The 22,734-nt window shown below is 33.2% G+C and overlaps 1 long non-coding RNA gene across 1 annotated transcript; it reads left to right on the forward strand.

The window, feature by feature from the left end:
• Nucleotides 1-16,073: 16,073 nt before the first annotated feature.
• Nucleotides 16,074-20,158, forward strand: LOC120339954 (uncharacterized). The gene is made up of 2 exons (XR_005569265.2): nucleotides 16,074-16,390; nucleotides 19,479-20,158. It is a non-coding gene; the product is annotated as an uncharacterized LOC120339954 (long non-coding RNA).
• The last annotated feature ends 2,576 nt before the right edge of the window (nucleotides 20,159-22,734 follow it).

The raw sequence follows: 22,734 nt of genomic DNA on the forward strand, positions 1-22,734 counted from the left end.
CAATAAATTCTACCAGTGCAGGTATTCTGTAATGTTCCTAACTGGGTATAGAGTGAAATACCAGTTAGAGATTTTGATTTCTCCTTGGCTATGAAATACCAGGTGTAACATAGGGAAAAATGGAGGTAAATATAATTACTTCAAATTTTTATTAAGCAAATCATATGGTATTTGACAACTCATCTATTCCGTAGAGGGATATTATGTTATAATATATATTGGATATTGCTTGGCAAAGGGAGATAGAAATAGATGGAAGCTGTACCGAGCATATAATGCAAATAATGAAAATTGTATGTTATTGGTTAAGTATTGTGTAAATAGTTCAATGTGTCAAGTCAAAATGAAGTAGTGAAATTTGTGTAATGTTCAGGGTGTCCAAAACATTTTGCCCGATTTTATAGTAATAACACTTCAAAATTCTGTCCGATTTCATAGCAATAACGATTGTAGTTCTCATTTATCATACAATAAAATTTATTTAAACTTACTTTAATTGTTATTACTATAAAATCGGGCGACATTTTTTATTGTTATTACTATAAATCGGACAAATTTTTTCAGACACGCTGTATCTAGTCAAGTATGCTAAATGTGAATAGATTCGTAATACATCATAGAACGCAAAAAGAAATGGGCGAAACTGAAATGACGTATTTGTATGACCTCGCGGAGAATATTACAATGGAAAGGCTCGATAAAACCACTTGTTTACACGCCCATTCATGTTTTCTGTTGATTTAGTTTGTCTACGAACACACCAAAGGCAATCAGTATACCTTGATCAGTCCCTCAAAAGTCAATGATAGAATGTCTAAGCAATTATTAGTTTAACTTCCCACATTACGACTGCCACATGAAATTTCGGGCGCCAATTCAATGTCCTTCTTGAAATGTATGTAAAACAGGAATATATTTTCTTGTGATATACCTTCATAAGAAGTTCATTTGCACCAACTATTTCCAATTTTATAATCATTAGGACTGGGTATACTCGAAGGTCAAAAATTATTGAAAAGTATATCTGACTTAAAACTTGCGAGGATAAAACTCAGGTATAACATTTTTATATCGGAATTCAATTTACCAAATAGGTTTCCTGGTGATAATGGGTGTTTCCCAATTATCAACTTCCGTGTTTATTTCCATAACCGTGACCAATCAGCAATAAGTCTCAAATCCTCTCTCACTCGGAAAGCTTTTCAGGTTTGGTTGTAAACATTGCCTCGTTTTCGTAGTTTTGCCTACTATTTGTCAGTTTTTAGTAGTTGGTTATAAACTAAATACCCTAATGCTCATTATATTTTCGTAGGTCTAAGAGTTTTGGTTTAGTTGCAGCAATAAAAAGTATGTCCTGAAAAACTGACGATAGGCTGGACTAGAAATTAAAACCAGTACCAACCGTTGGATGGTTGAATACTTGAAATAAATAATCTAGCTTGCAACTTTTCAAACAGTTTGTAAGTGCCAGATCACTTAAGATCAAATAAAAAACACTTCGAAAATGAGCATAAAAATATTTGCATTGATAAAGTAAAAAAAAAAGTTTTTTCGCGGTCAAAGGTCGCGGAAACATCAATTTTTTAACCTTCATGAGTGACTAAGATATCAACATTTATGCTATTTGAGAAAATAGCAGTGTTATAATGTCATAAATATTGATGGTTTGTAGAATCTCTAATATCAAACAATGATAATACTTAACTTTCAGTAAGCTTCAACATGATTCCAAGCGCTCGGCTTTCCTATAGGAGTGACCGTATATGAGCGGTCAGATTTTTGATGTAATTCAGGACTGTTTTAAGACGATGACGGTTGTTTACTTTGGATATTTACAATCGTCATAAATGTTATATTCCACTTGCTGTCCGGGAAACAATATTTATTCCTGATAATTATTTGGTCCTGATTACAATTCTGATTCAATTCCAAGAAGTTTAAATGCTTAAATAGAGATTACTGGTAAAATTTAAAGATTTAGCAAATACTATACCGGACCAGAAAAGAAAAAGACATTCTAGTATATAGTAAATATCTTTTACGAGGTTTACTGAACACGATGTGTACATACATATGGGTCGTTTTATTATTGCGTTGTTCTTGTTATTCTTATTGGTATTTTTCTTGTTATCGCTATGAAAAATCGCTTTTCTCATTACCTACTGGACCAATTGATTTGAAATTTTCAGTGGGTAAAGAATGTAATTTTTACTGAAATTCTATTTATTTTCAAAATATTTGTGGTCTCTATGAGATTCGTTTTTTTTTGTGCGTGATGACGTCAACAAAAATTGCGCATCTTGTGGCGGTTCCGCTCTCGCGTTAGTTGTGAAGATTGAGGTACCGGTAGTCTACTTCAGGGATGGCCAATTCGAATATCGCGACCTTCGAATATCGTTTTTCGTGTTCATAGGAATACCGAATATTGCGCACACATTCTAGCGCCGCCGTCCACGTTTTGATTGAAAACATTTTACAATTCCCTTTTTTCATTTTTCATCGTAGTCGGAGACAGACTTGTGCGCGCAGGAAATAAATTACAACCGACATAAAAGGACAGCCGACAAGAAGTGCTGGTTGAAGAAGATGGTTTGTGCGGCCTCGGCAATAAATCAAAAAGCAAATTGTGTTGGAATTAATTGTTTTCATTCTCAGATTCAATAGTGACCGAACATAACGGAAAATATTTGCATTCCTTGCAATTTATAACGTATAAAATAAATTATTTAGTATCGCGGATTTTACGTTACCCGGGCGTCGTTGATGATATAGTTCAGTTCAAGTTGGTGGTATTAATTTATAAGCACGAATGAAAGCATAACAAACCCACACCAAAAGATTGCAGCGCCGAATCGAAAAACAAAACACGACTTACGGTCTTAATTCTTCGTCATTGGCAATTGAAATTTGGGAATTGGGTTCACTCTTTGATTGTGACAATGATCGCGTACTAACATTTGAGTTTTTCTGAATTAACGAATGGTGGAGAAAAATAAAATTTCAATCCCATGCTAGCACATTAATCAATTGAATCAAACTAAATAACTCTGATTCATACTTCTATTTTGATTATATATATTTCAGCATCTGTATGAATATTTATCAAACATTGGGTTTTTTGTCCCGAATATGAATACAGAAAACAAGAGATCGATGCGAATATATGATCATGCAGGCCCAAAGACCAGCTGGAGTAGTGGAAGCCCAGGCGACTCACACACACTAAAACCGTTGTCTGGTCATTCAAAAGCTCCAAATCAAAATAATAGCACAGCAGGTTCCACCATTTTGGCAGTTCACACAAGTACCGGTAAGACCGCAATTGAGCAGTGAGAGACGGCTTTGTCGGAAAGATGGCGACCTGATCTGACGTAATATCACGTGGTGGCGCAATATCCACAGAAATAGAAATTATCGAGCCCTGTAGAATTCAGAGGATATACTAAAAACGTCAAAACGATTGGTCAATTATTTTCGGTGTAAAGCAATCTTTCCACAATAACACATGCTACCCAGTAACAACTTTACTAGAACAGCAATTTAGCAAAACACGTTTCGTGTCAAATAAAAGAAAAACATATCATTTTATGGCTTCTCAATAGGATAGTAAATTCTCTCTCTATGTGGGGTGGTATTGCTAGAAAAACTTGATGGATATTTGATATCGGTCACTGGCTCCAAGTTTGGAACTCCCAAAGTATGTGAAACAAGATGGCGGACACCGGAATGTAGTATGTGTACCAGGTTAGGGTCAGTCCATAATTTCAGGTACAAATACTACGGGACATACTTGGCTAGTCCCCGAACTCGTAATAGAACTAAAATATAGAAAATTGGAATGAATAAAATTATGGCCTAACGGCCGCCTAACCCTAACCTGGTACCCATACTACGTTACGGTGTCCGCCATCTTGGTTCACATACTTCGGAAGTACTCCAAGTTTGACCAAACCAGCGACAACATGGTAAATATCCTAGAATATCTTTGGAGGGGGTTCACGTGATATTGTCTATATTATACTACGAGACATTCTACAAAGGGTCAGTAAAAATACCTTATTTATTGATCGGCACGCCTTTAGGACCGTTGTAAAAGTCGACCAACATTATAAAACATTGTCCTATTACTTTTAATGTTTAATGGTATTTCGAAGTATATTCAAGTAGTTTAAAACGGATAAAAAATATGAACAAAGCCTAAATATAATGTTTTTATTCACCGTAAAAATACTTTTCCGGGAAATTCAATTTTTTCATAGGTGTTTACTCAAGGTGAGATCTCTTTTATTTATCTTATATTCCGTCCATTTGAGGGGCAACGGCATTTGCGTTTAATATTTCGGACACAAACATTTTCGATATTTCTTAATAGTAAAAAAGTTTTATGAAATGATAAAAATACGTTAAATATATATTTGAATTAGTCTTGCACCTTTTTATGTAATTTCTTTGCGACTTTTCTTTGTTATGACCGACTCGTACGTTGAAACCCTCGTCACAGCAGGTCATTGTAGCAATCAGAAACATGTTACCGGTCTTATTCAATTTCCTGAGAGCTCAAATCAAACAACTTTACATCATTTATACATTAGAAAATGTGTACATTATTTTTGTCCTAAAAATTGTGTTAGTATATAAAATTTGTAACCCTTATTAAAGTTTTTTTTTAATTCGAACAACTTGACAACACTTAAATGTCAAGTAATGCTGTTGTCGTGTGCGGCAGGGTAATACCAGCGATTTTTTTGTAAGCGCGTGTCAAAGATGTAAGTCAAAGCCCGCACAAATTTGAGTATTGAAAGTATTTTTATCATGATAAGAAAAACTAGACTGAACAACTGGATGGATCACTTGCGAAATTTCAGTATATGAAAAATAAATATTTTTTCTCCATTCTGTACAGTTCTTCAGTTTAAAGAGGGCGTTTAAGTCCAAATTTTGGTGTTTTGTAAAACGCGCCTCAACTTAGCTTCAATTAATTTGGATGAGATCAATTCAATGCAATAAGCATGCCAGTTCATGACAATCCTGTTTAATTTATTCTTTTTCTAAAGAGTATTTTAAAAATATTTAGGCGATTGTTTTGGATGTATTTGTATCAAGACGGCGCACAACCTGAACACTAACCTGGTACACATACTATGTTCAGGTTGTGCGCCATTTTGGTTCACATACTACGGGAGCATCTAGATTAATGTATTTGAAATAAGACCTTATAGGCGTTTGTCAAAAAAAAAATCGCAGCGTTTTAAAAGAAATGAAGGGTATTATATACACGCAAAAAAAAGTCGCGAACCACATAGTTTTAATATTTATTTTTGATTTAATTTCTTGATATTTTTCATTTGAACCATAAGCAAGCTGCCGCGCTTTCCAGCTAATACATCACCCTCTCGTTTGGTTTTTGCCAAACATAGACGATTCCGGCTAAAGCAAATTATACAGTTCGTACAGTTGTTCTAAGCGTAGCTACATACCGTTATTAGAAACATTCTTTAAAACGACGACATGTCTTATCTTGTTACCCTATAATTCTAATAATTGAATAATATTATATATAGCATCATACTTTCAATCACGAATATGCGATGAGTACTCAGTATTATTATTATTGAAAAAAAGTACTCTTTGAACGAATACTTTCCTTTCGTTTTTATCGATTCAGTCAAATTTACTTAAGTTCATAAAATTGACGTCAATGACGCGGTAACCGTCACAATCGCGTGACTTCGAAACACACCATTCAAAAAGTCGTGTTACTATTTTTTCATTATTTCAGTATTTAGATTCAATTTCTATTTGCTGCCCTGCCTTTGATATTATACCGTTATGACGACCTTTCTTCGGAAATATAGAATGACTATTATTCATTTGGGTTCAATATTGAACAAGGGTGACGCCACATACCATGTTAAGCGGTTGTGTTTCACTGTGGTGGACAAAGTGTCTGCATTGGACACTGTTCAAACACACGTTAAATAAGTTCAGTAACTTGAACATATATATTTCGTATGACTGACGTAATTGCCTCCTCCTATGAATTGTGTTCCATTTATATCCTTCGTGTTCGTACAATATTTAATTTACTGTCAAATTTTGAATCAAATTTATGTATTTTTGATAGCAATTTTAAACATGTAAAAAGTTTAATACAGATTTGGAAAAATATGTGGAAATCAGAAATAATGTTATATCAAGTTTATATCATAAATGGAAGCAACATATTTGAATTTTTAAAAATTAAAATTTTCAATTCTTGTTATGATATCTCGGTTATTGTTATGAGATTCCACGGAGAGCAGACGTCCAAATATTGAATAACGATTAATTATATTCAGTCTCGTTTGCAGAGAAAATATTTGACAACCTTAATAATGTGAACAATGAACTGGTATTACGCACATAGAGATGGACGAAAAAATGTTTTAGAGAATGGATGAAGTAAGACTTATTTACCCCGAAACAAAAGAAAAAGTGAAAGTGAACGCGATGGCCGTCCGGTTAGTGCGTTGACCTAACTCTAAATGGCTGATATAGCTCACAACTTGGATTAACAAACATAGCTTAGTATTATATTAAGGCCGGACCTACGTTGTAACGAGCTTCACTAAAAAATCAATACGATCAATTTTGAATTTTTACCATCAAAATTTTCTATGTGGCATCTTATGTAGACGAAACAAATTGTAATATAGCATTACCAAGTATGATTTACTGATCTCTGAGGTAAATTAATCTACAATCGATTTTTTACGTATTCGTTGAGCGGTGACAAGAAAAACAAATCCCCTTTTGTCACTTTTACCATTTTAAGCCTATTAAAAAAATACACCCCGCGATAAGCAGTGTAACTTCAGTAACACCAGTGCAATTTTTTTCGAACTTCAATCGAATCGAATCTCGAATACTTGGAATACTTAAATCGTATGTGACAGGCTCATAAATTACTAAACACATAGAATGCATCACCCAGACAGTTTGCTGAATGTTCCCACACAATAAGAAACATGTTTCGTCAATAACTCACGAGACTAGAAAGAAGAAAAGAGTCATATGTCAGAATTGCATCGTAAGAATATGACTTCAATAAAAAAAATGAGAATTCACCTCGACCTTTGGCAGTCAAACAAAAAACAAGATGACGGCGATTCGAAATTTTCGTTTGAGTTTATTCTAATAATTTACTATTCGATTCGAAATGCCCATCCCGTATCCAATGAGTATAAAACAACCATGAATCAGATAGACAGTAGAAATAGTACCTTATCCGTCGCATAGAAAGCACAAAGAGTCGTCTGTACTCCCGATCCAATTATTGTCAGTTTTACCTTATATTTTAAAATGTTTTCAAAAACTCCCTTTAATTAAATTTTAAACAGAAAATTGAGTTTATTTCAAACAATTTTGAATTGTATGGCCAAGCCTAATATCACAATAAAAATGGTCCAAACTGCAATTACATTTGGTAAGTTTAAACTTCCTATCTTAACGATACACATTGATTGCAAATAAAAAAATTTCATTCAACAAGTGACCAAAAACCTATTGAGATACTCCATATACACTCAAAATTTAAATATAGTATTCATTTTTATCCAATATGATGTTGTAAGCTTTTTTATTGTCAATAGCAGTATCGTGGACATTAAAAATTCTGACGTTTTTACAAAATTCTATTAAAACCCAAAATAGCTTTTTTTAACCCCAGCTCTGACACGAAACGAGTCAGGGTCGTCATATTATTTAGAGGTGTCCCCACTGTATGTGTGCTATTATAAGAATTATACACGACTCGGAGATGCCTCTAGGTATTAGTATTTCATATCATTTTACGTATGAATGAGTATATTTTCACAACGTCACAATTTAATTTCACTATTCCATATTCACATTCTATTGACCATTTGATTAATAATGAATTCATTCTTAGGTTGACATGGTGACCGTGAGCGATTCTTTTTGTTGAGCTTGTAAAAAATTTATTTCCTTCAGAACATTGGTCACAGAATCTATTCGGGCAAACCTAGTAACAACTTAATCTGTTGGAAAAGTCTCAATGAAAAATCAAACTAACTTGTCGTCGTATATATCTTTTTCTTACACGACTCTGAGCGACACTTACAACATGCAGTGCCTATAGGATATTTGACACTTCACAATGTTTTTATTTTTTGGTTTGAAATGATTGAGATTTTTTAGGATATTTTTACTGTAATTATGCTGCTGATTTGATTGCTAGGCCTAATAAAACTATTAAAACACAAGAGAGCAATCGTCAAATGCATAGACACAATGGCCAAGCGAGAACCGCCATGGGAGCAAAATTCTCGCCAAATGCTAAAAGAATTGAGCCGAAATTTATGTGAAGACGTGTCCAAATGTCATATGGAGGACTTGGAGGTGTGACTTTGACTTATAAAAACAGCAAAATTTGATGTAAAATGGGTGACCTCATTTGAATTGAAACAATTAAAAGTTGAAAAGTCTCATCCTTCAATACCGAAAATTTGAAATAGATTCGTTTATTCGAGTGAAGAAAAGCCATTTTTCACAAAAATAACAAGTATCACAGCAATTTAGGAAAATTGAAAATCGAAACAATTTTTGACGACACAAATGATTCTAGTAAATAATCTGGATTTTTATTCAGAAAATAAGTGAGAAAATTTAAAACCTTCAGATTCTAACAACAAGTCATTTGTGCACACGATGATATAGATTTGACATGAGCAAACTACGGCCCGCGGGACAAATCCGGCCCGTCGGATAATTCAATCTGGCCCGCTTGATGTTGCGACAACCAAACTGAAACCAAATTTTGATGTTTCAAGCTGAAAATAACTCAAGGAATTTGTTGAAAGTGCAATTAAATTTAGTTTCGTCACGAGGCGTATTGTTTTCCACTTTTGCTTTTGTAACACTGTAAATATTGTTCATAAAATGTAACTTTTTACGTTATACTCACATGGCCGCCAGTCTAGGTGGGCATACTATTTGGGCCTGATTATGATTTATATTTTCAGGCTTTCTTGCCGCCTATCGGAACTATATATAAGTTACAAAGAATCAACAAAGAAGCAACTTTCTCCAAAGATAATACCATTTTTGATTGATGATGATATGATGACAAGCAAATAAGTCTCAAACTTTCTATTGGAAACGCAAACTAATAGAATGTCGTGGTATGCGACCAAGCTGAAATGTCATGAACTTTTTCATAGTTGAATATATGGAACCAGAAGTTTTCTATTCAAATATTAACTAACGAGGAATAATACATATTGGGAAATTATTATTGTTTGTTTATTTATTAAGACAGTGGCGCCATAGAGTAAATATTGTTGTCGCGAGGAAAGTATGGGGTACTCCTTCGTGGGGTACCGTAGTTGACGTTACCGCTGGTTGGTTACGACTTCCTCCGCCATAGAACTCATGCTTTTAAACGAAGAACTGGATAACTGTGTTAGTGGTTTGCCACATGATCGAGTCATCCTATCATTGTCCCCTTTCTCGGGATAAATATTAGAATACTTTCCTAAAATGCAGATCAATTAGAAGTACATACATGTTTTTATTTATATAAATACAGTTATATTATATGAATATTCTAAGTGATTCGAGAGTCGTGGAGCACACTAACACAATTATATGTCTGTAAAGTTTCGCCTGACCAAGGTATGAACTATGTATGTCAAAAGAAGTTTGACCTTGGTCAGAAGAAACGTTATAGAAATATATTTGTGTTAGTGTGCAGCAAGACTCTTGAATCACTTAGGATAGTTATCTTTACTCTTGCTTCAGCATACTTGCAGTATATGCATACGGATCCACCGACACAAAAGAATAGAAGAAGGATTAGTAATTAGTCTCGCAGAAACCAAATCATTAGCATAATATATAAAGTTCATTATTTATTTAATGTGAACGTTGTCTTGGATTTCATCATCCACTTGTGTCAACATCTATATCGGGGGATGAGTAAGCAAAACTCAATACCGCATATTATCTATCCTCAGTAACCATTCCTCGTGATACCTGACATCGAAACATTTGCTACTTTAGGTTTTTACGCGTGAAGTACGTTTGAAAATATAACTATTTCGACAGTCATGCCACATCTTGGGAAACGCCAGGGGATGCAAAATTTATCAAATCATTTATTTATTTACAGATATACCTTATGCTTTATTTGTAACACATAAATAATAAATATGCACAAGTTAGTGTATAGCGACCCTTTTTTATGTGTTAAATGCCAGTTCACCCTATCGATACGACGCATTAAACATTTTGATAAACACCGGGGGTGTACATACAAACGATTGGGAATTACTGATTTGGAGTGTGCCCTGAATTTCATAATCACCGGTGGTGTCAAATAATTACACAAGAAAAAAATCACAGTATTTATCATTAAATGTTACACTATAATACTGCTAACGGCAATCCAAACCTTCCCAAAAATATTCAGGCGTGCAAAATTTCGTAATATTATCATCTTAATTTGAATGCTGACGTTATAAAATTTCTCAACGTTCAAATCATTTCATATTCTATTCTCCAATAATTTTTAGAGTCAAACTACAGATTTCAGTTGAAATTGATTTCGGTATTGATAACCGAATACAATGAGAATATTTGTTATACTTCTTGAAAAAGTACGAAGTTTTCGTATTACTTTTTTGAAATAAATTTGTCTATAGATACAGGGATTTGTTCTTAGCTACGTTAACAAATTTTTCATACTGAAACGTTGGCCATACAATAGAGTGCTTAGGTGTTATTGATAAACAAAGGGAATCTATATCTTTTCGGTCTAACCACATAATCAAAAACGTGAAAACCTAGCAACCGTACCTGATAGGTTGGTCATAAAGGACTGAGTAAATACGTATAAAACCGCAGTGTCCATCGTGCGCCTTTCGCATATTTTTCTTTTGAATTCCAGAATGGAAAAGTCAATTTGTCTCACGAACATTGGACACTTGACTTATTGGGGATAGAAAGCATAGTTTGGTTACGCTTTATTTAAAATTTGCGCACTCCTTTCTTTATAATATCGCCATGGAAACAAGAGCGTGACGCTTATTATACGTTACGAATATTTATCTTTGAATATTTTTTTAACATTTTACTTGTTTAATATTTGATAAGCTAGTTTGCACAATCACACAAAGTCACGGTCTATTTTATCAAATTTTGTTCGGAAAATGTAACCACATTTCATGATTATTGTATTCTGTGTATGCCAGGTATGATACAACCATTGAACAATCATGATCATAGGATTGTTCTAAGGGACAAGTGCAGTAATTTGTTTCATTCATCCACCCTTTTCTTAGTGCTTGAAATCAAGAAACGTGGCAAATGACAATCCATGTTGCAATTTGATTATGTCGCAACAATAACGCAAAATCTTCCACATTTGTTCTCTCGAGTTATCAGTTCGATACACATAAAAATAGCTGTAAATACCAGTTGTATGAGTCATTTTTATTTGATCTCCATGGGAATGTAACATGAAATGTAAACTATTTTAAAAATACTAAAAATGAAACACCATTTCTTCAATTAAAAATGGTTCTGAACTGAATTATTTTCGATTATGATTAAGTATTTTAATAATCCATTGTTAATCAGTAAACCAAATAGTTTTGGTCTAAAATACAATCCTGTTGTGATATTTATTTGTACCTCGTTTTTGTTATATATAAAGTAAAAAATATGTCATATATATGGATATCTTAAGTATACTAAATAATACTCAAATCTTCATTAACAAGATTCGAGTTTTTGCTGGTTTTGAGCCACTTTCTAACTTTTCGAAAATTCTTGGATAATTTTTTTTCAATATATTCGTTTTGCCGTTTTGCAATAGACATGTTTGGGAAACTATTTGGAAAAGTGAAAGCAAACACTCAATTACTATTGATTATTGCATTTCAGGATTTTCTACTTTAACGTTAACTGGAGTAAGCTAACCAGATAATCATTAGACTAATTCAAAAGATTATTGTAAACCCTTTTTCCGACATTTGCGATATTGTAGAAATTAACCACTAAGAGATTTTATAGTCACGGACCAAAAAACGGCTAACCAATAGGACGGTTCATAATTTTCAGTTTTATTACAGATCTAGGGATCGACTTTGGTCATCTATGTCTTGTGGATCAAACGTCTAGCTGAAATTCCTAAATTTTTCGATTTTGATATTCTTTGAAACTGAGATATTTCGAAATCAAACAGTGCTTGGGATATGAAACAAATATAAGTTTGCTTCACAAATATTTAAAAAATATATTAATTTCGTGACAATGATTCATATTGTTTTAGAATTTCGTAATGTAGGAGAGGGTATTTCCTAGTATAACACAGGGCTATTAAAAATAACAATAAAATAAACCGACATTCTGCAGCAATTTAAACTTATAATGTGTACGACATTGATAATTCTTTTCAACATTACTCGATTATTCCCTTATACAAAAGGATTTGTTTAAAGCATATAAATTCGTTGTTTAGAAATTTACCATCACCCAAAATGCTATGTTTATTTTACGACTTACCGAACTACATCCAACGTGGGCGTAACTTCATAAATTTTTTCAGATGATGGCACTTCAGATAAAACCAGGTGTATTAATATTTAACAGTGTAATTTTATTATTTTATTCGCCTTTTGTTTGTTCTCTTCCCATGTACTCTAATTGAACATTTTGGAGTAGGTTAAAGAAAGTCTCATGATGCTATAAAAGAAACTTAGTAAATCAGTAATTAACTTGGCATAACATTGTATTTGTATATGTACAGGGCCACCTTTAACTAATGCGGGTCTCTATGCGAAATGGATAATGCGAGGCCCGGTATGGTTAAAGTTAAGAATAATAGCCGAAAGAAAGAAACAGCTCGTCCTCACATTTTATTAACTTATATCCAATTAAAGTATATTTATTTTAGGAGTATTCCTTATTCAGAATGAATTCCCTATAGCCTCTATCTAAATGATTATAAAGTAACATGACCAAATTTAGTAATAAACACCTAGATTTAGCGGAGCCTATAAAGGTGCGCTATGACCGCTTATTGTGTGTGGTGACCGTCCCATTACCTATATATTCGGTTATAAACGCGCTTCGAACACTTTTTACAAAGCATTTCATGCACACAGTTTTGTTTTGATGAAACTATTACAGATGACAAACGTTTCATATTGTTAAATCTAACAAGACTAATTTGAAATATTTTATGTCGAACGTCGGTAACGAATTTATAGGTAATCATGTATGTTGAATAGAACTGTAATATATAATATACAGGATAATATAATTGTTACCAACAATATATAACTAAGCTTCATAATCAACTTTAGTGGTTAAGAGTGTTCCAAGACAGAACTATAAATAAATTGTGGATAATTTGTCATTCCAGTATAATTTATCATGCAATTTACAAAATTGCGTGAAAGTTAAATGAATTATTTGGTAAGGTGATGTCATATTTCTGTCTCTAAGGGGTAAGAACTCAGAGTTACGTTTGGTTTGAGCTAGAGTATGCGCTGTTTGAGGATGCTCTTCTAGGCTATTGTTTGTGCTTGAAAAAAGCCTAGAAATAAGTTTGGTATTAAACACAAAAGTAAATAAAAAGCATATTTAAAATATTTCAACGTAGTAGTATTTTGGAAGACAAACACGTTGTCAAGACAACACGGACCCCAACCAAGATACTGTCAATGGTAGTTCGAGATAACAGCAAACAGGTACTTAAGCAGACTGACAGGAAAACGTAATACATCTGCTTAGACTCACACAAACAAGTCTACCATATTGCAATAATACTGAGAAACTTCAGTTCAGTTTTTATGAAAATAAATATTTCTGAAGTATATTACTACAAGATTCCTACGTTATAATTTTAAATGTGAAAATTCATTAACACATTTTTTTACAAATTTGAAACCCAAAAATATGAAAATGCACTTTGTATAAAACTACTTCCTGTAAAACCAAGTAAAAACCTTGAGAAATATCAGTTCGAATGAAGATAAAATTATATTTTTATATTCAAATTATTTGATAGCAATTGAAATCGGTAAAATGAAATGATTTCCTACATTCAAAATTGTCGAAAGTTCATTCAATTAATCTATTCTTGTTGTGATCAGTTGGTAATTAATCGTGTAATGATGGATATTATATACGTTAAATCATGGCCGAGGTAATCATTCCATGAAACGAAATTGTTGTATTCTTTCCTATGACCCAAATATTTGCGTCACTTCCAAAGTATGACTGGCATTCCCCCTATTCTAGTACGTTAGTTGACTTATATATAAGATTGAGTAATGAAATATTTTTGCAAGATTTGGCAGTACCTAAACTAATCCTTAACGACTGTCACAAATACTCATACTTGGATTTAATAGGGAAAATATAACATCTGTTTAGTACGCATTCCACATTTTTAAATAGTTGGATGTGAATCGATTTATCAAAGATGCTCAAAGAAATAATTGCATTTCATAAACTTCTCGTCGTAAAATAAAGTATTTCGAATTTTACAAACTATCAAACCTAAAATAATTCAATAATTATTTCAAATCGAATAATTTGTACAACATGCTGGGATTTATTTAACGACATCATATACTCTAGTCAAATACGTGTTTATAAAAAGCGAAGTTGAAAAGCGGAGTACTTAAAACTGAGCACGTATATTTTTGATTATTAGATTACGCATATGCACATCGTACGTATTCATGTCAGTATGTTACAAAGATCACGAGTGAGTAACATGGGTGTTTTAAAATCACTACTTTCTACAAAAATTTCAGCGGTATGAAATAGAAACATATCAATACATATAACTTATTATAACGCAATTGACTCTGAAATAAATTTTAAAATGGGTTGCGTTTCGCTCATGTTCTTATGTTGAACTAACAATTTATATTATATAACACCCCAGCATGTAAAATATAAATATATCAGAAAGCATTCACGGTTGTCCTCCGAAAAGCGCATTCATCAGAATTGGATATCCGACTGTTACATTGCAGTAAAATGTTTTTTTGCAGTCGCTCTACTATTAATTTTACTATGGTGAGACAATTCGCTTTTTCTCTGACAATAATTGCGATGTTCAGCAAGAAGTTACAATAAAATTACAGTTATTTTTACGAATGAAAACTTGTATAATTTTTTTATGAGACCTGATTCAATTGATTACAATATCATAAATAGGTGGCTTGAATTTTACCATAACAATTTCGCATTCTGACAATAAATTTGGATTTTCATCAAATGGTAAAATGATTTTAACACGCAATTCAAAATCAATCAACTGATTAAAGTATTTAGTAAAAAAGATTGGGATTTTCCGCAATGAATGTTTTCACAAATATCACGAAAATATTTGTAACAAACTTCACCCATAAATAAAATGTTTATACTTCATGAGAGTTTATTTTCGTTCGAGCAGTGACTCGGTTTATGTCATCAATTGGAGGAAACGACTTTTTCCCGCTCTAATACTCAGGAAAATATCACGTGACGTCACCACGGCTTCGCCTCGTGACGCTGACGACGAAAACGAGTTTGGGAAGGTGACATCTGGTTTATCGATGGTTAACTAACGAAATATGTTACTATATTTATCGTTTAAGCATTATTATTTATTCAGCCATATATTAATTTCAGTGAATTCTCAAAACAGCATTTTATATGTATCCGACAATTAAGTGCTTCTTTTAATCTTCAGTAAATCACACCTACTAAATCAACTTACTTATAACTGAGTATATATCAAATGTGCATTTACGTGTGTGGTGTATTTTACTAAGAATATGTCGTCTCGCCTTATGGGTGACGCCTTTTAGTTAATAATTCAGACTTAAAATTTGTAGGTTTATAATGTCTACTCGCTCTATTGAAAATTTTCAAGCATGCCTGAACTTGCTTCGGACTTGAAAATCAATCAGAAATACATCCGTAGGAGTTTGCATTGAAAATAGATGGAAAGCACAATGATGCACCTTCCATCTCTGGCCCATACGTTGGTCATATTTTGTCTATAATATGTTTTAACCCGACAGGCAGTAAATCATACAAATGACGCTTTTCGTTACTTATTTTATATTTTTGAAATGAAAAGAGTTAATAAGCTCATATTCGCCTCTCTCTCCTTTTTATTAAAAACGAGAGAACGAGAGCTAACTATTGAAATTGCTATAAATGTTTGTATATATATAGTATACGTAGCACCAGATATTTTTCATTCCAGGCACACCTCATCTACGTACGGCAGTATTTTTTGAACCAAGGAATTCAGAATTTCAGAAGAATTATATTTTCAAGATGTCTAAAATCATCGTAGCCTGCCTTCTAGCTTTGGGTGAGTTGTTACCATTTTAATTTAATTGCTTTAACAATGATGCTTTTTTGGTTGTATTGTAACGCAAAGTTTACAATTTATATCTTTAAAACTATTTTTATATCGTTAACTATAAATTTAAAAAAAAATTCTTCTCGTTATTGTTGGCATATAATTTCTCAATCAGACAAAACTTTCCGCTCAGTGACCGCGTCTTTTTAGCACGCAGAATTGTAAATGTTGCTCAAATTTGTAAAAGTTTGCACCGTGTTCTCACATTGTGTTTGGTAGGATGAGCATTGTTACTCCACCGCCATTAAAAATTAATGTTCGTAAATTCTCCCAGATCTTTGACGGCTTCACAAATAGCAATAAAATAAATGTGTTATCTCCTAGCAACTACCTTAACAATTGTAACATATTTACCTCGCGTTGTTATAAATGACATATCACACACTCAGTCTACACATACATAAACATGAATATCATTTTGAATATGTATATTGAAGGATAGTAAATGTTAATAATATATATTTATTCAAACTTTGCGTTGTTCTAATAAGAATATTTAATCTGCACTTCAAATGAATTGGTACCGGTGAAGATAAAGTGACAGAACAGATGAAAATCCAGTTGACCAACACTTGAATAAAACAACATGTTGAGACATGACAAGGCGTGTCCCTTATTAATTTGTATTTATTCTTATTCTTTGTTTAAGTATGATCCTTGGATAAATTTTGTCACCTAGGTAATATCATTCATCAAATCAAAAATTTAAGCTGGAATGATGCAATATACTATTACAAAACTAAAATTTGAATACAAGTAATTTTCCAATTTCCAAGCAGTGGAAATATTTCGAGACATTGCATTTTCAACTACCTCGGAAAGTAAGGGCAATTAAAGATGGAGTGCTTTGAACAAACGCTTTAAATAATTTACTGCTTTCGCGCATCGGAAATAACAAATAAAGCAATAACCTATTTGGCACTCCTGTTTTTCGAGATCGAACTCAAACCTTGCCTGAAGCACAGGTCATGATTGGCTAATTTGGGAATACCGTGAACGCGTATGTGACTCACCCTCACTTGAACTTCAGATCTAAACAACCAAAAAGTTTATGGTACTATACACGGCGAAATGGCGATTATTAAATCGTCTCATTTCCTGATTGAGATGTCAAAACATTTTTATCTGGATTCCGCATTTTAAATATTGCTTGAAGGCGTGCCAAAGTAACCATCTACTGAACGTGAGTGAATCTACTCAAACTCAATGAGTGCATTCGGTTAGTTTCACTCTATTACTCATTCGTTTTAGATGAATATCACTGGCAAAAAAAGGAAATTAAAACTATATTTGTCGAATTACTAGTTTCTATTCTAAAATCACATCACGTATTAGTAGAACATGAAATTTTGAGTTCAGATTTAATTTCAGTAAATGAATCAATAATTACACATACAATATGTAATTAGCCCAAGGCGGTGGCGACTTAATGACATGTCCATGAAGAAAATAAGGCGTTGACGGTAAAATTGGTGGTTACTCGAACAGTCCGTACAAAACTGAGTGAAGATAGATTGGACTAGAATTAAGCCCTGTTTCTCTTAATTGCGTAAAATTATTTTATACAATTACAGGATGTATGTATGTTTAACTTAAATATAATTCTTACATCAACTTCACAAATTGATATTGAAATTGAACTACCCGTACCGAAAGATTACTGGTGTCAGTATGAAAATTATTCAACAACAATATCAGTTGGTAGGTTTATGTATCGAAAAGTGTTCTGCGCTTTGGCGATTGCTGTTGTATCACATAACTGTGAGGACATTATAGCTTGCTGCTAGGTTAAATCCCTAGCCTCTTCGAAGCCCCACCCACGCCTGCCTCCTTACCTAAGATGTAACAAACAAAAAAAAGATAGACTATGACAAACAAGAAACGAGTCTTTTTGAACCCAACAAGTACCTTTAGTTGTACATGTCGTATTGTTACGATGAAAATTATTTCAAGATGTGGTATTTTAGTAGTTCAGTCACAAAAAACTTTTGTATTGGTACATTTATTCAAACTATATCATAAAATATCACGAGAACTCAAACGACACGCTTAATGAAAGACTATACCTATTGATTCATACAAAATATAAATTATGCATAGACTTCCAAATTTGTTATACACACACCGTCACGCGCTGTTGTATGAATTTAACTTTGTACTGTCTATTTTCGGTCAATTCGTATGTAAGACCGCACAAATAGAAAATTCCTAGATTCAGCAATGTGTTTAATTTATTGTTTCATGGTTTAATGTTTGACAAAACGCGCTAAATAGGGTTTTCGATCGCTTTATTAAAAAAAAAAACGGTTGCCGAGAAACTACTCTTCCTATGACTAAATAAAATTCGTTCAACGAGTCCTTGTTCTTATGGTCTATATAGACTGAGAAAACAGTTTCATGTGCAATGACTTACGATTATAGCCGCATAACGAACTCATCTAATGCTTCCGTTGTCTATAGATCAATGTTTGTCACAATGTTATGGTTTAATGGGGTTTTACTGGAATGACTCACCGCTATTCATCTTCATACATGATTCTATAGCTATTGTCTGTAGTCCTAGTATTTATGTAAATTTCACAATTGAAGCAAAACGCAAATCACTAGAATATTAGAGTAAAATTACTGAATACTAATGTAAAAAGGAAGTGCAATTTATTCAACGATGCCACTGGTTGTTTTTCAAAATAGCACTAAAGTTACTCAGCTGTTGCTATTCATTTAAACTACAAAATCAATTATAGGATAAGTATCGAAAAAACATCAACTGTACAATATATTAAATACTCAAAATTCTACATAGTTATTACATTGAGTTTTTTAAATGAGAAATAACCCAATAGTTAAAGACCTTTGTTAACATTAGGGTTTCGTACAGTTATTTATTCAAAGTCGTGTGTTTTTTCATCATGGGTCGATCCGACTTTCAGTATAAATATTTCCCCATATAAGCAGCCGTCGAAGTTTAAATGTCTCAAAACAAAAATAGATGGTAATAGCAATGAAGATTCGATTATTAATAATTTCTATATTACAGCACTTCTTCATTGCGTCATGGCACAGTCCGGAGACGTCACCACCGCAGCAGAGATGACCACATCTGGGGCCGAATCTGTCTTGGGATCCACGCTATTCTTGTGTATTACAACCCTCTTTGCACTTTTCCGCAACATCCAATAAATGGAGAAGAATTTACGATATCTTTACAGTTTTTAACTCAAATTAATAGATATAAAATATTATGCAACACGGACTTTGATAGAAGATAAACTACACCTGTCTAATAATTTGTTTCATAAGAATAGCTAGAGCATCACATTACGACAACGCAATAGTTACTTAATGCTGAAAAACACACTTTTTTATCTTGTTTTAAAAACATTTGTTTCATTTTCTCAAAATATCGTTTTCAGTCAAATGATGAGAAAAATATTCTACGTTTTCTCGGATGATTTTTTAAATTATTAGAGCTATATTAAAGTTGTTTGAAAATACAGTAAAATTTCTTCTTTTTTCTACGAAATATTGACCTAATCCATTAGCAGTTATAGGTGAGTGTCGCAAAAAGAAACCTGGTTTACGATGGTTACTAAGATGGTTTGGACTATTCAATGACTGACGTTAGTTGTTTATGATGTCGAAAAATAGAAGTCTTTTTCTGCATTTTCTTTCATGGACGGCCATTTTTTAATAAAATAAACGAACAACAAAAATGGACTATTTACCGACTATTCCTCACTATATGGAGTTTGGTTTTGTAAAGTATAGGGCAACAACCATCGCTTAATGCTACCTGCAAAAGTTTGGCCTTAACTTCGAATCGATTTTGCAAGTAGTTTGAGTTCTGTGTGAGTCGGAGCGGCAGCAGTAATTTCGCAAAATCAAAACGTCACGCCCTGAAGAAAAAAAATCGTAGGGAATTTAGGAAGAAATAAAAGTAATAGCCTTCTACCGACAACAATAATCGCTAACCACAAAAATTTCAAAGCAATTGGTCTAGAAGTTGAAAAGCAAAGCGATCGTTCTTAACAAAAAATAAAATACTGACAAGAACAACAACATAATTAACAAAATGATCCACTTGGTGTACAATAATACTAGTTGAAATGTTTAATTCAAAAGTTGGATCGGTTTTTCGGGAATGAAGGAACTTTAGATTAAGGAGGATGTTCTTCAACCAATGAAGTCTAGCACGTGGTTCCGGTTCTCAGTCCAACTAAGCCCAAATGAAGCTAATTACATGAGGTTAGGAATAATATGGCTTATGATTTGTCATTCTAGTGATGAACAAACGAGTATGCTACCTCAATCGTATATATTGTCGCTGCTATTCCGAACGTAAACACTAAATAATATTTAAGTAACGACAAATATTTACGATCGGTGATCGGCGATGCGACTAACTGTTTTCTCGTCGCCGTGCCGATTGTTAACATAGAGCCAGAGATGCCACAGTGGTATTTGAACAGCGGTAGAATGATACGAGACCAATAAATTTATTGCAAATCCAAACTTAATGAAACCTTTAGTCCACCGAAGATATTGGTGGTGGTGTTCTTGTAAATGGAAGCAACATTTGTGTGCAGATTTTGAAAAATACCCTTATCACATGTGAGACGTTGCATGTAACATTTATGTATCTTGACAATACATATCAGAAATGTTTTATTGTTCATTCCATTTGCCAAGAATAGTATTCTATTTGGTATACCCGTACGTCATGATAAGTGAAATAATTTCCTTTCGTATATCTTCGATTAGTTCGCGCAATAGGCGACACGGCTTCCTGAATGTATTGACAACACATTTCCGTTTCCAGAAATTGCCACTGACGCCATCTTGAGTTTGAAAAACTGGCTTTTCAGTCGATACTTGAGCAGTATTTCATTCATACATGGATCACAAGAAATGAAAAAATTGAAATTGAAATAACAGTTTTAGCAGAAAGATGCCGAAGGGCGATTATGTAAAGAGTACATGACTATAAATCATGCGGCTTCGTATGATTTATTTTATATGATTAGAATCAATTAATTAAATACATAAAAGTAAATAGACAGATTTTATACCTCATTTTTTTTTGCATTGATGGCGTCAACAGAAGTTTGCAAGTTAAAGACGACAGGAAATACTAATGTATTACAGCGTTTGTGAAAGTTCGCCAGAATAGTTAGCAACACTCATAATAGGAAAGGGCATATTCAACCAGAGTTGCCAGATCCCAGCGATCAAAAAAATCCAAATCAAGACACAAAAAAGCCAAAAAAATCCAACAATTTTACCAAGTACAAAATCCCCATAATTTGTCAGATTTGAGGCCCTTGGCACAATACTGATGCTGATGTAGAGCCATCGGTTCATTTAGTGAGCCACACAAATGTCTTCTCCCATTGGAAGTTGTATTTTCGGTTGCTATCAGGGCGATTTCCACTTCAGCGGGATGAAGGGTTTAACGGTAAGAAGGATTAATTGAATGGCAGCACCAGCATAACCACTGTGCAGAATCTACATTCGACACAATAAAATCGAGCCGACATCTATATGAAAAATTTTGAAAAAATCAAAAAAACAAACATATCAAGCGGACAACATTATTTTAATTCAATATATACAATACAGGATCCGTTTTAGTATATGATATATCTACATGTTTCTACGTAAACTTGTGATATACCTTAAAAAATTCTTCCTATATCGTACTTACCTATTGAAAAAATTTTCATTTTTTAAATTTTGTAACCATCAATTTTTATCGAAAAATTATCTAACTACGTGCCGCTTACAGGTGGACTACTGATAGCTAATTCAGTAATTTTTGTGTAGTTAATCACATCGTTTGTTAGACTAAAATTTGATTACTGCAACTAAACTAAAGCTCCACGAAAGGCAGGGGTCGGCAACTTTTTGTAGCTCGCGGGCCAAAATTAAACGCTGCAAGTCATTGGCGGGCCGCACATATTTTAGAAAGTTAAAAACCGAACGGATGGCTGATGAATCACACTTTTAGAAGTAGAAGTTAAATTTTAATCAGCGCGCGAAGACTGACCATCAAAATATTTTCGGTGCCATTAATTAACCCATTGGCGCTTAGCATCAACTTGTCTGCGTTTTGTTGCGATTTGTCCAATTATATATAATTAAATTATAGGCTCATTAAACGCGTAATTGTGAATTGTATACTTGTTAGGTTTTAATATATTTTGGTCTACACGTGTCACAAAATAAATCTGTTACGTAAAGAATATAATCGTCAAAACAGCTGTTTTGTTACTATAATTCAGTGAAGCGTCGCG

This window comes from Styela clava, chromosome 9 (assembly GCF_964204865.1).
Source record: "Styela clava chromosome 9, kaStyClav1.hap1.2, whole genome shotgun sequence".
NCBI classification, from domain to species: domain Eukaryota; kingdom Metazoa; phylum Chordata; class Ascidiacea; order Stolidobranchia; family Styelidae; genus Styela; species Styela clava.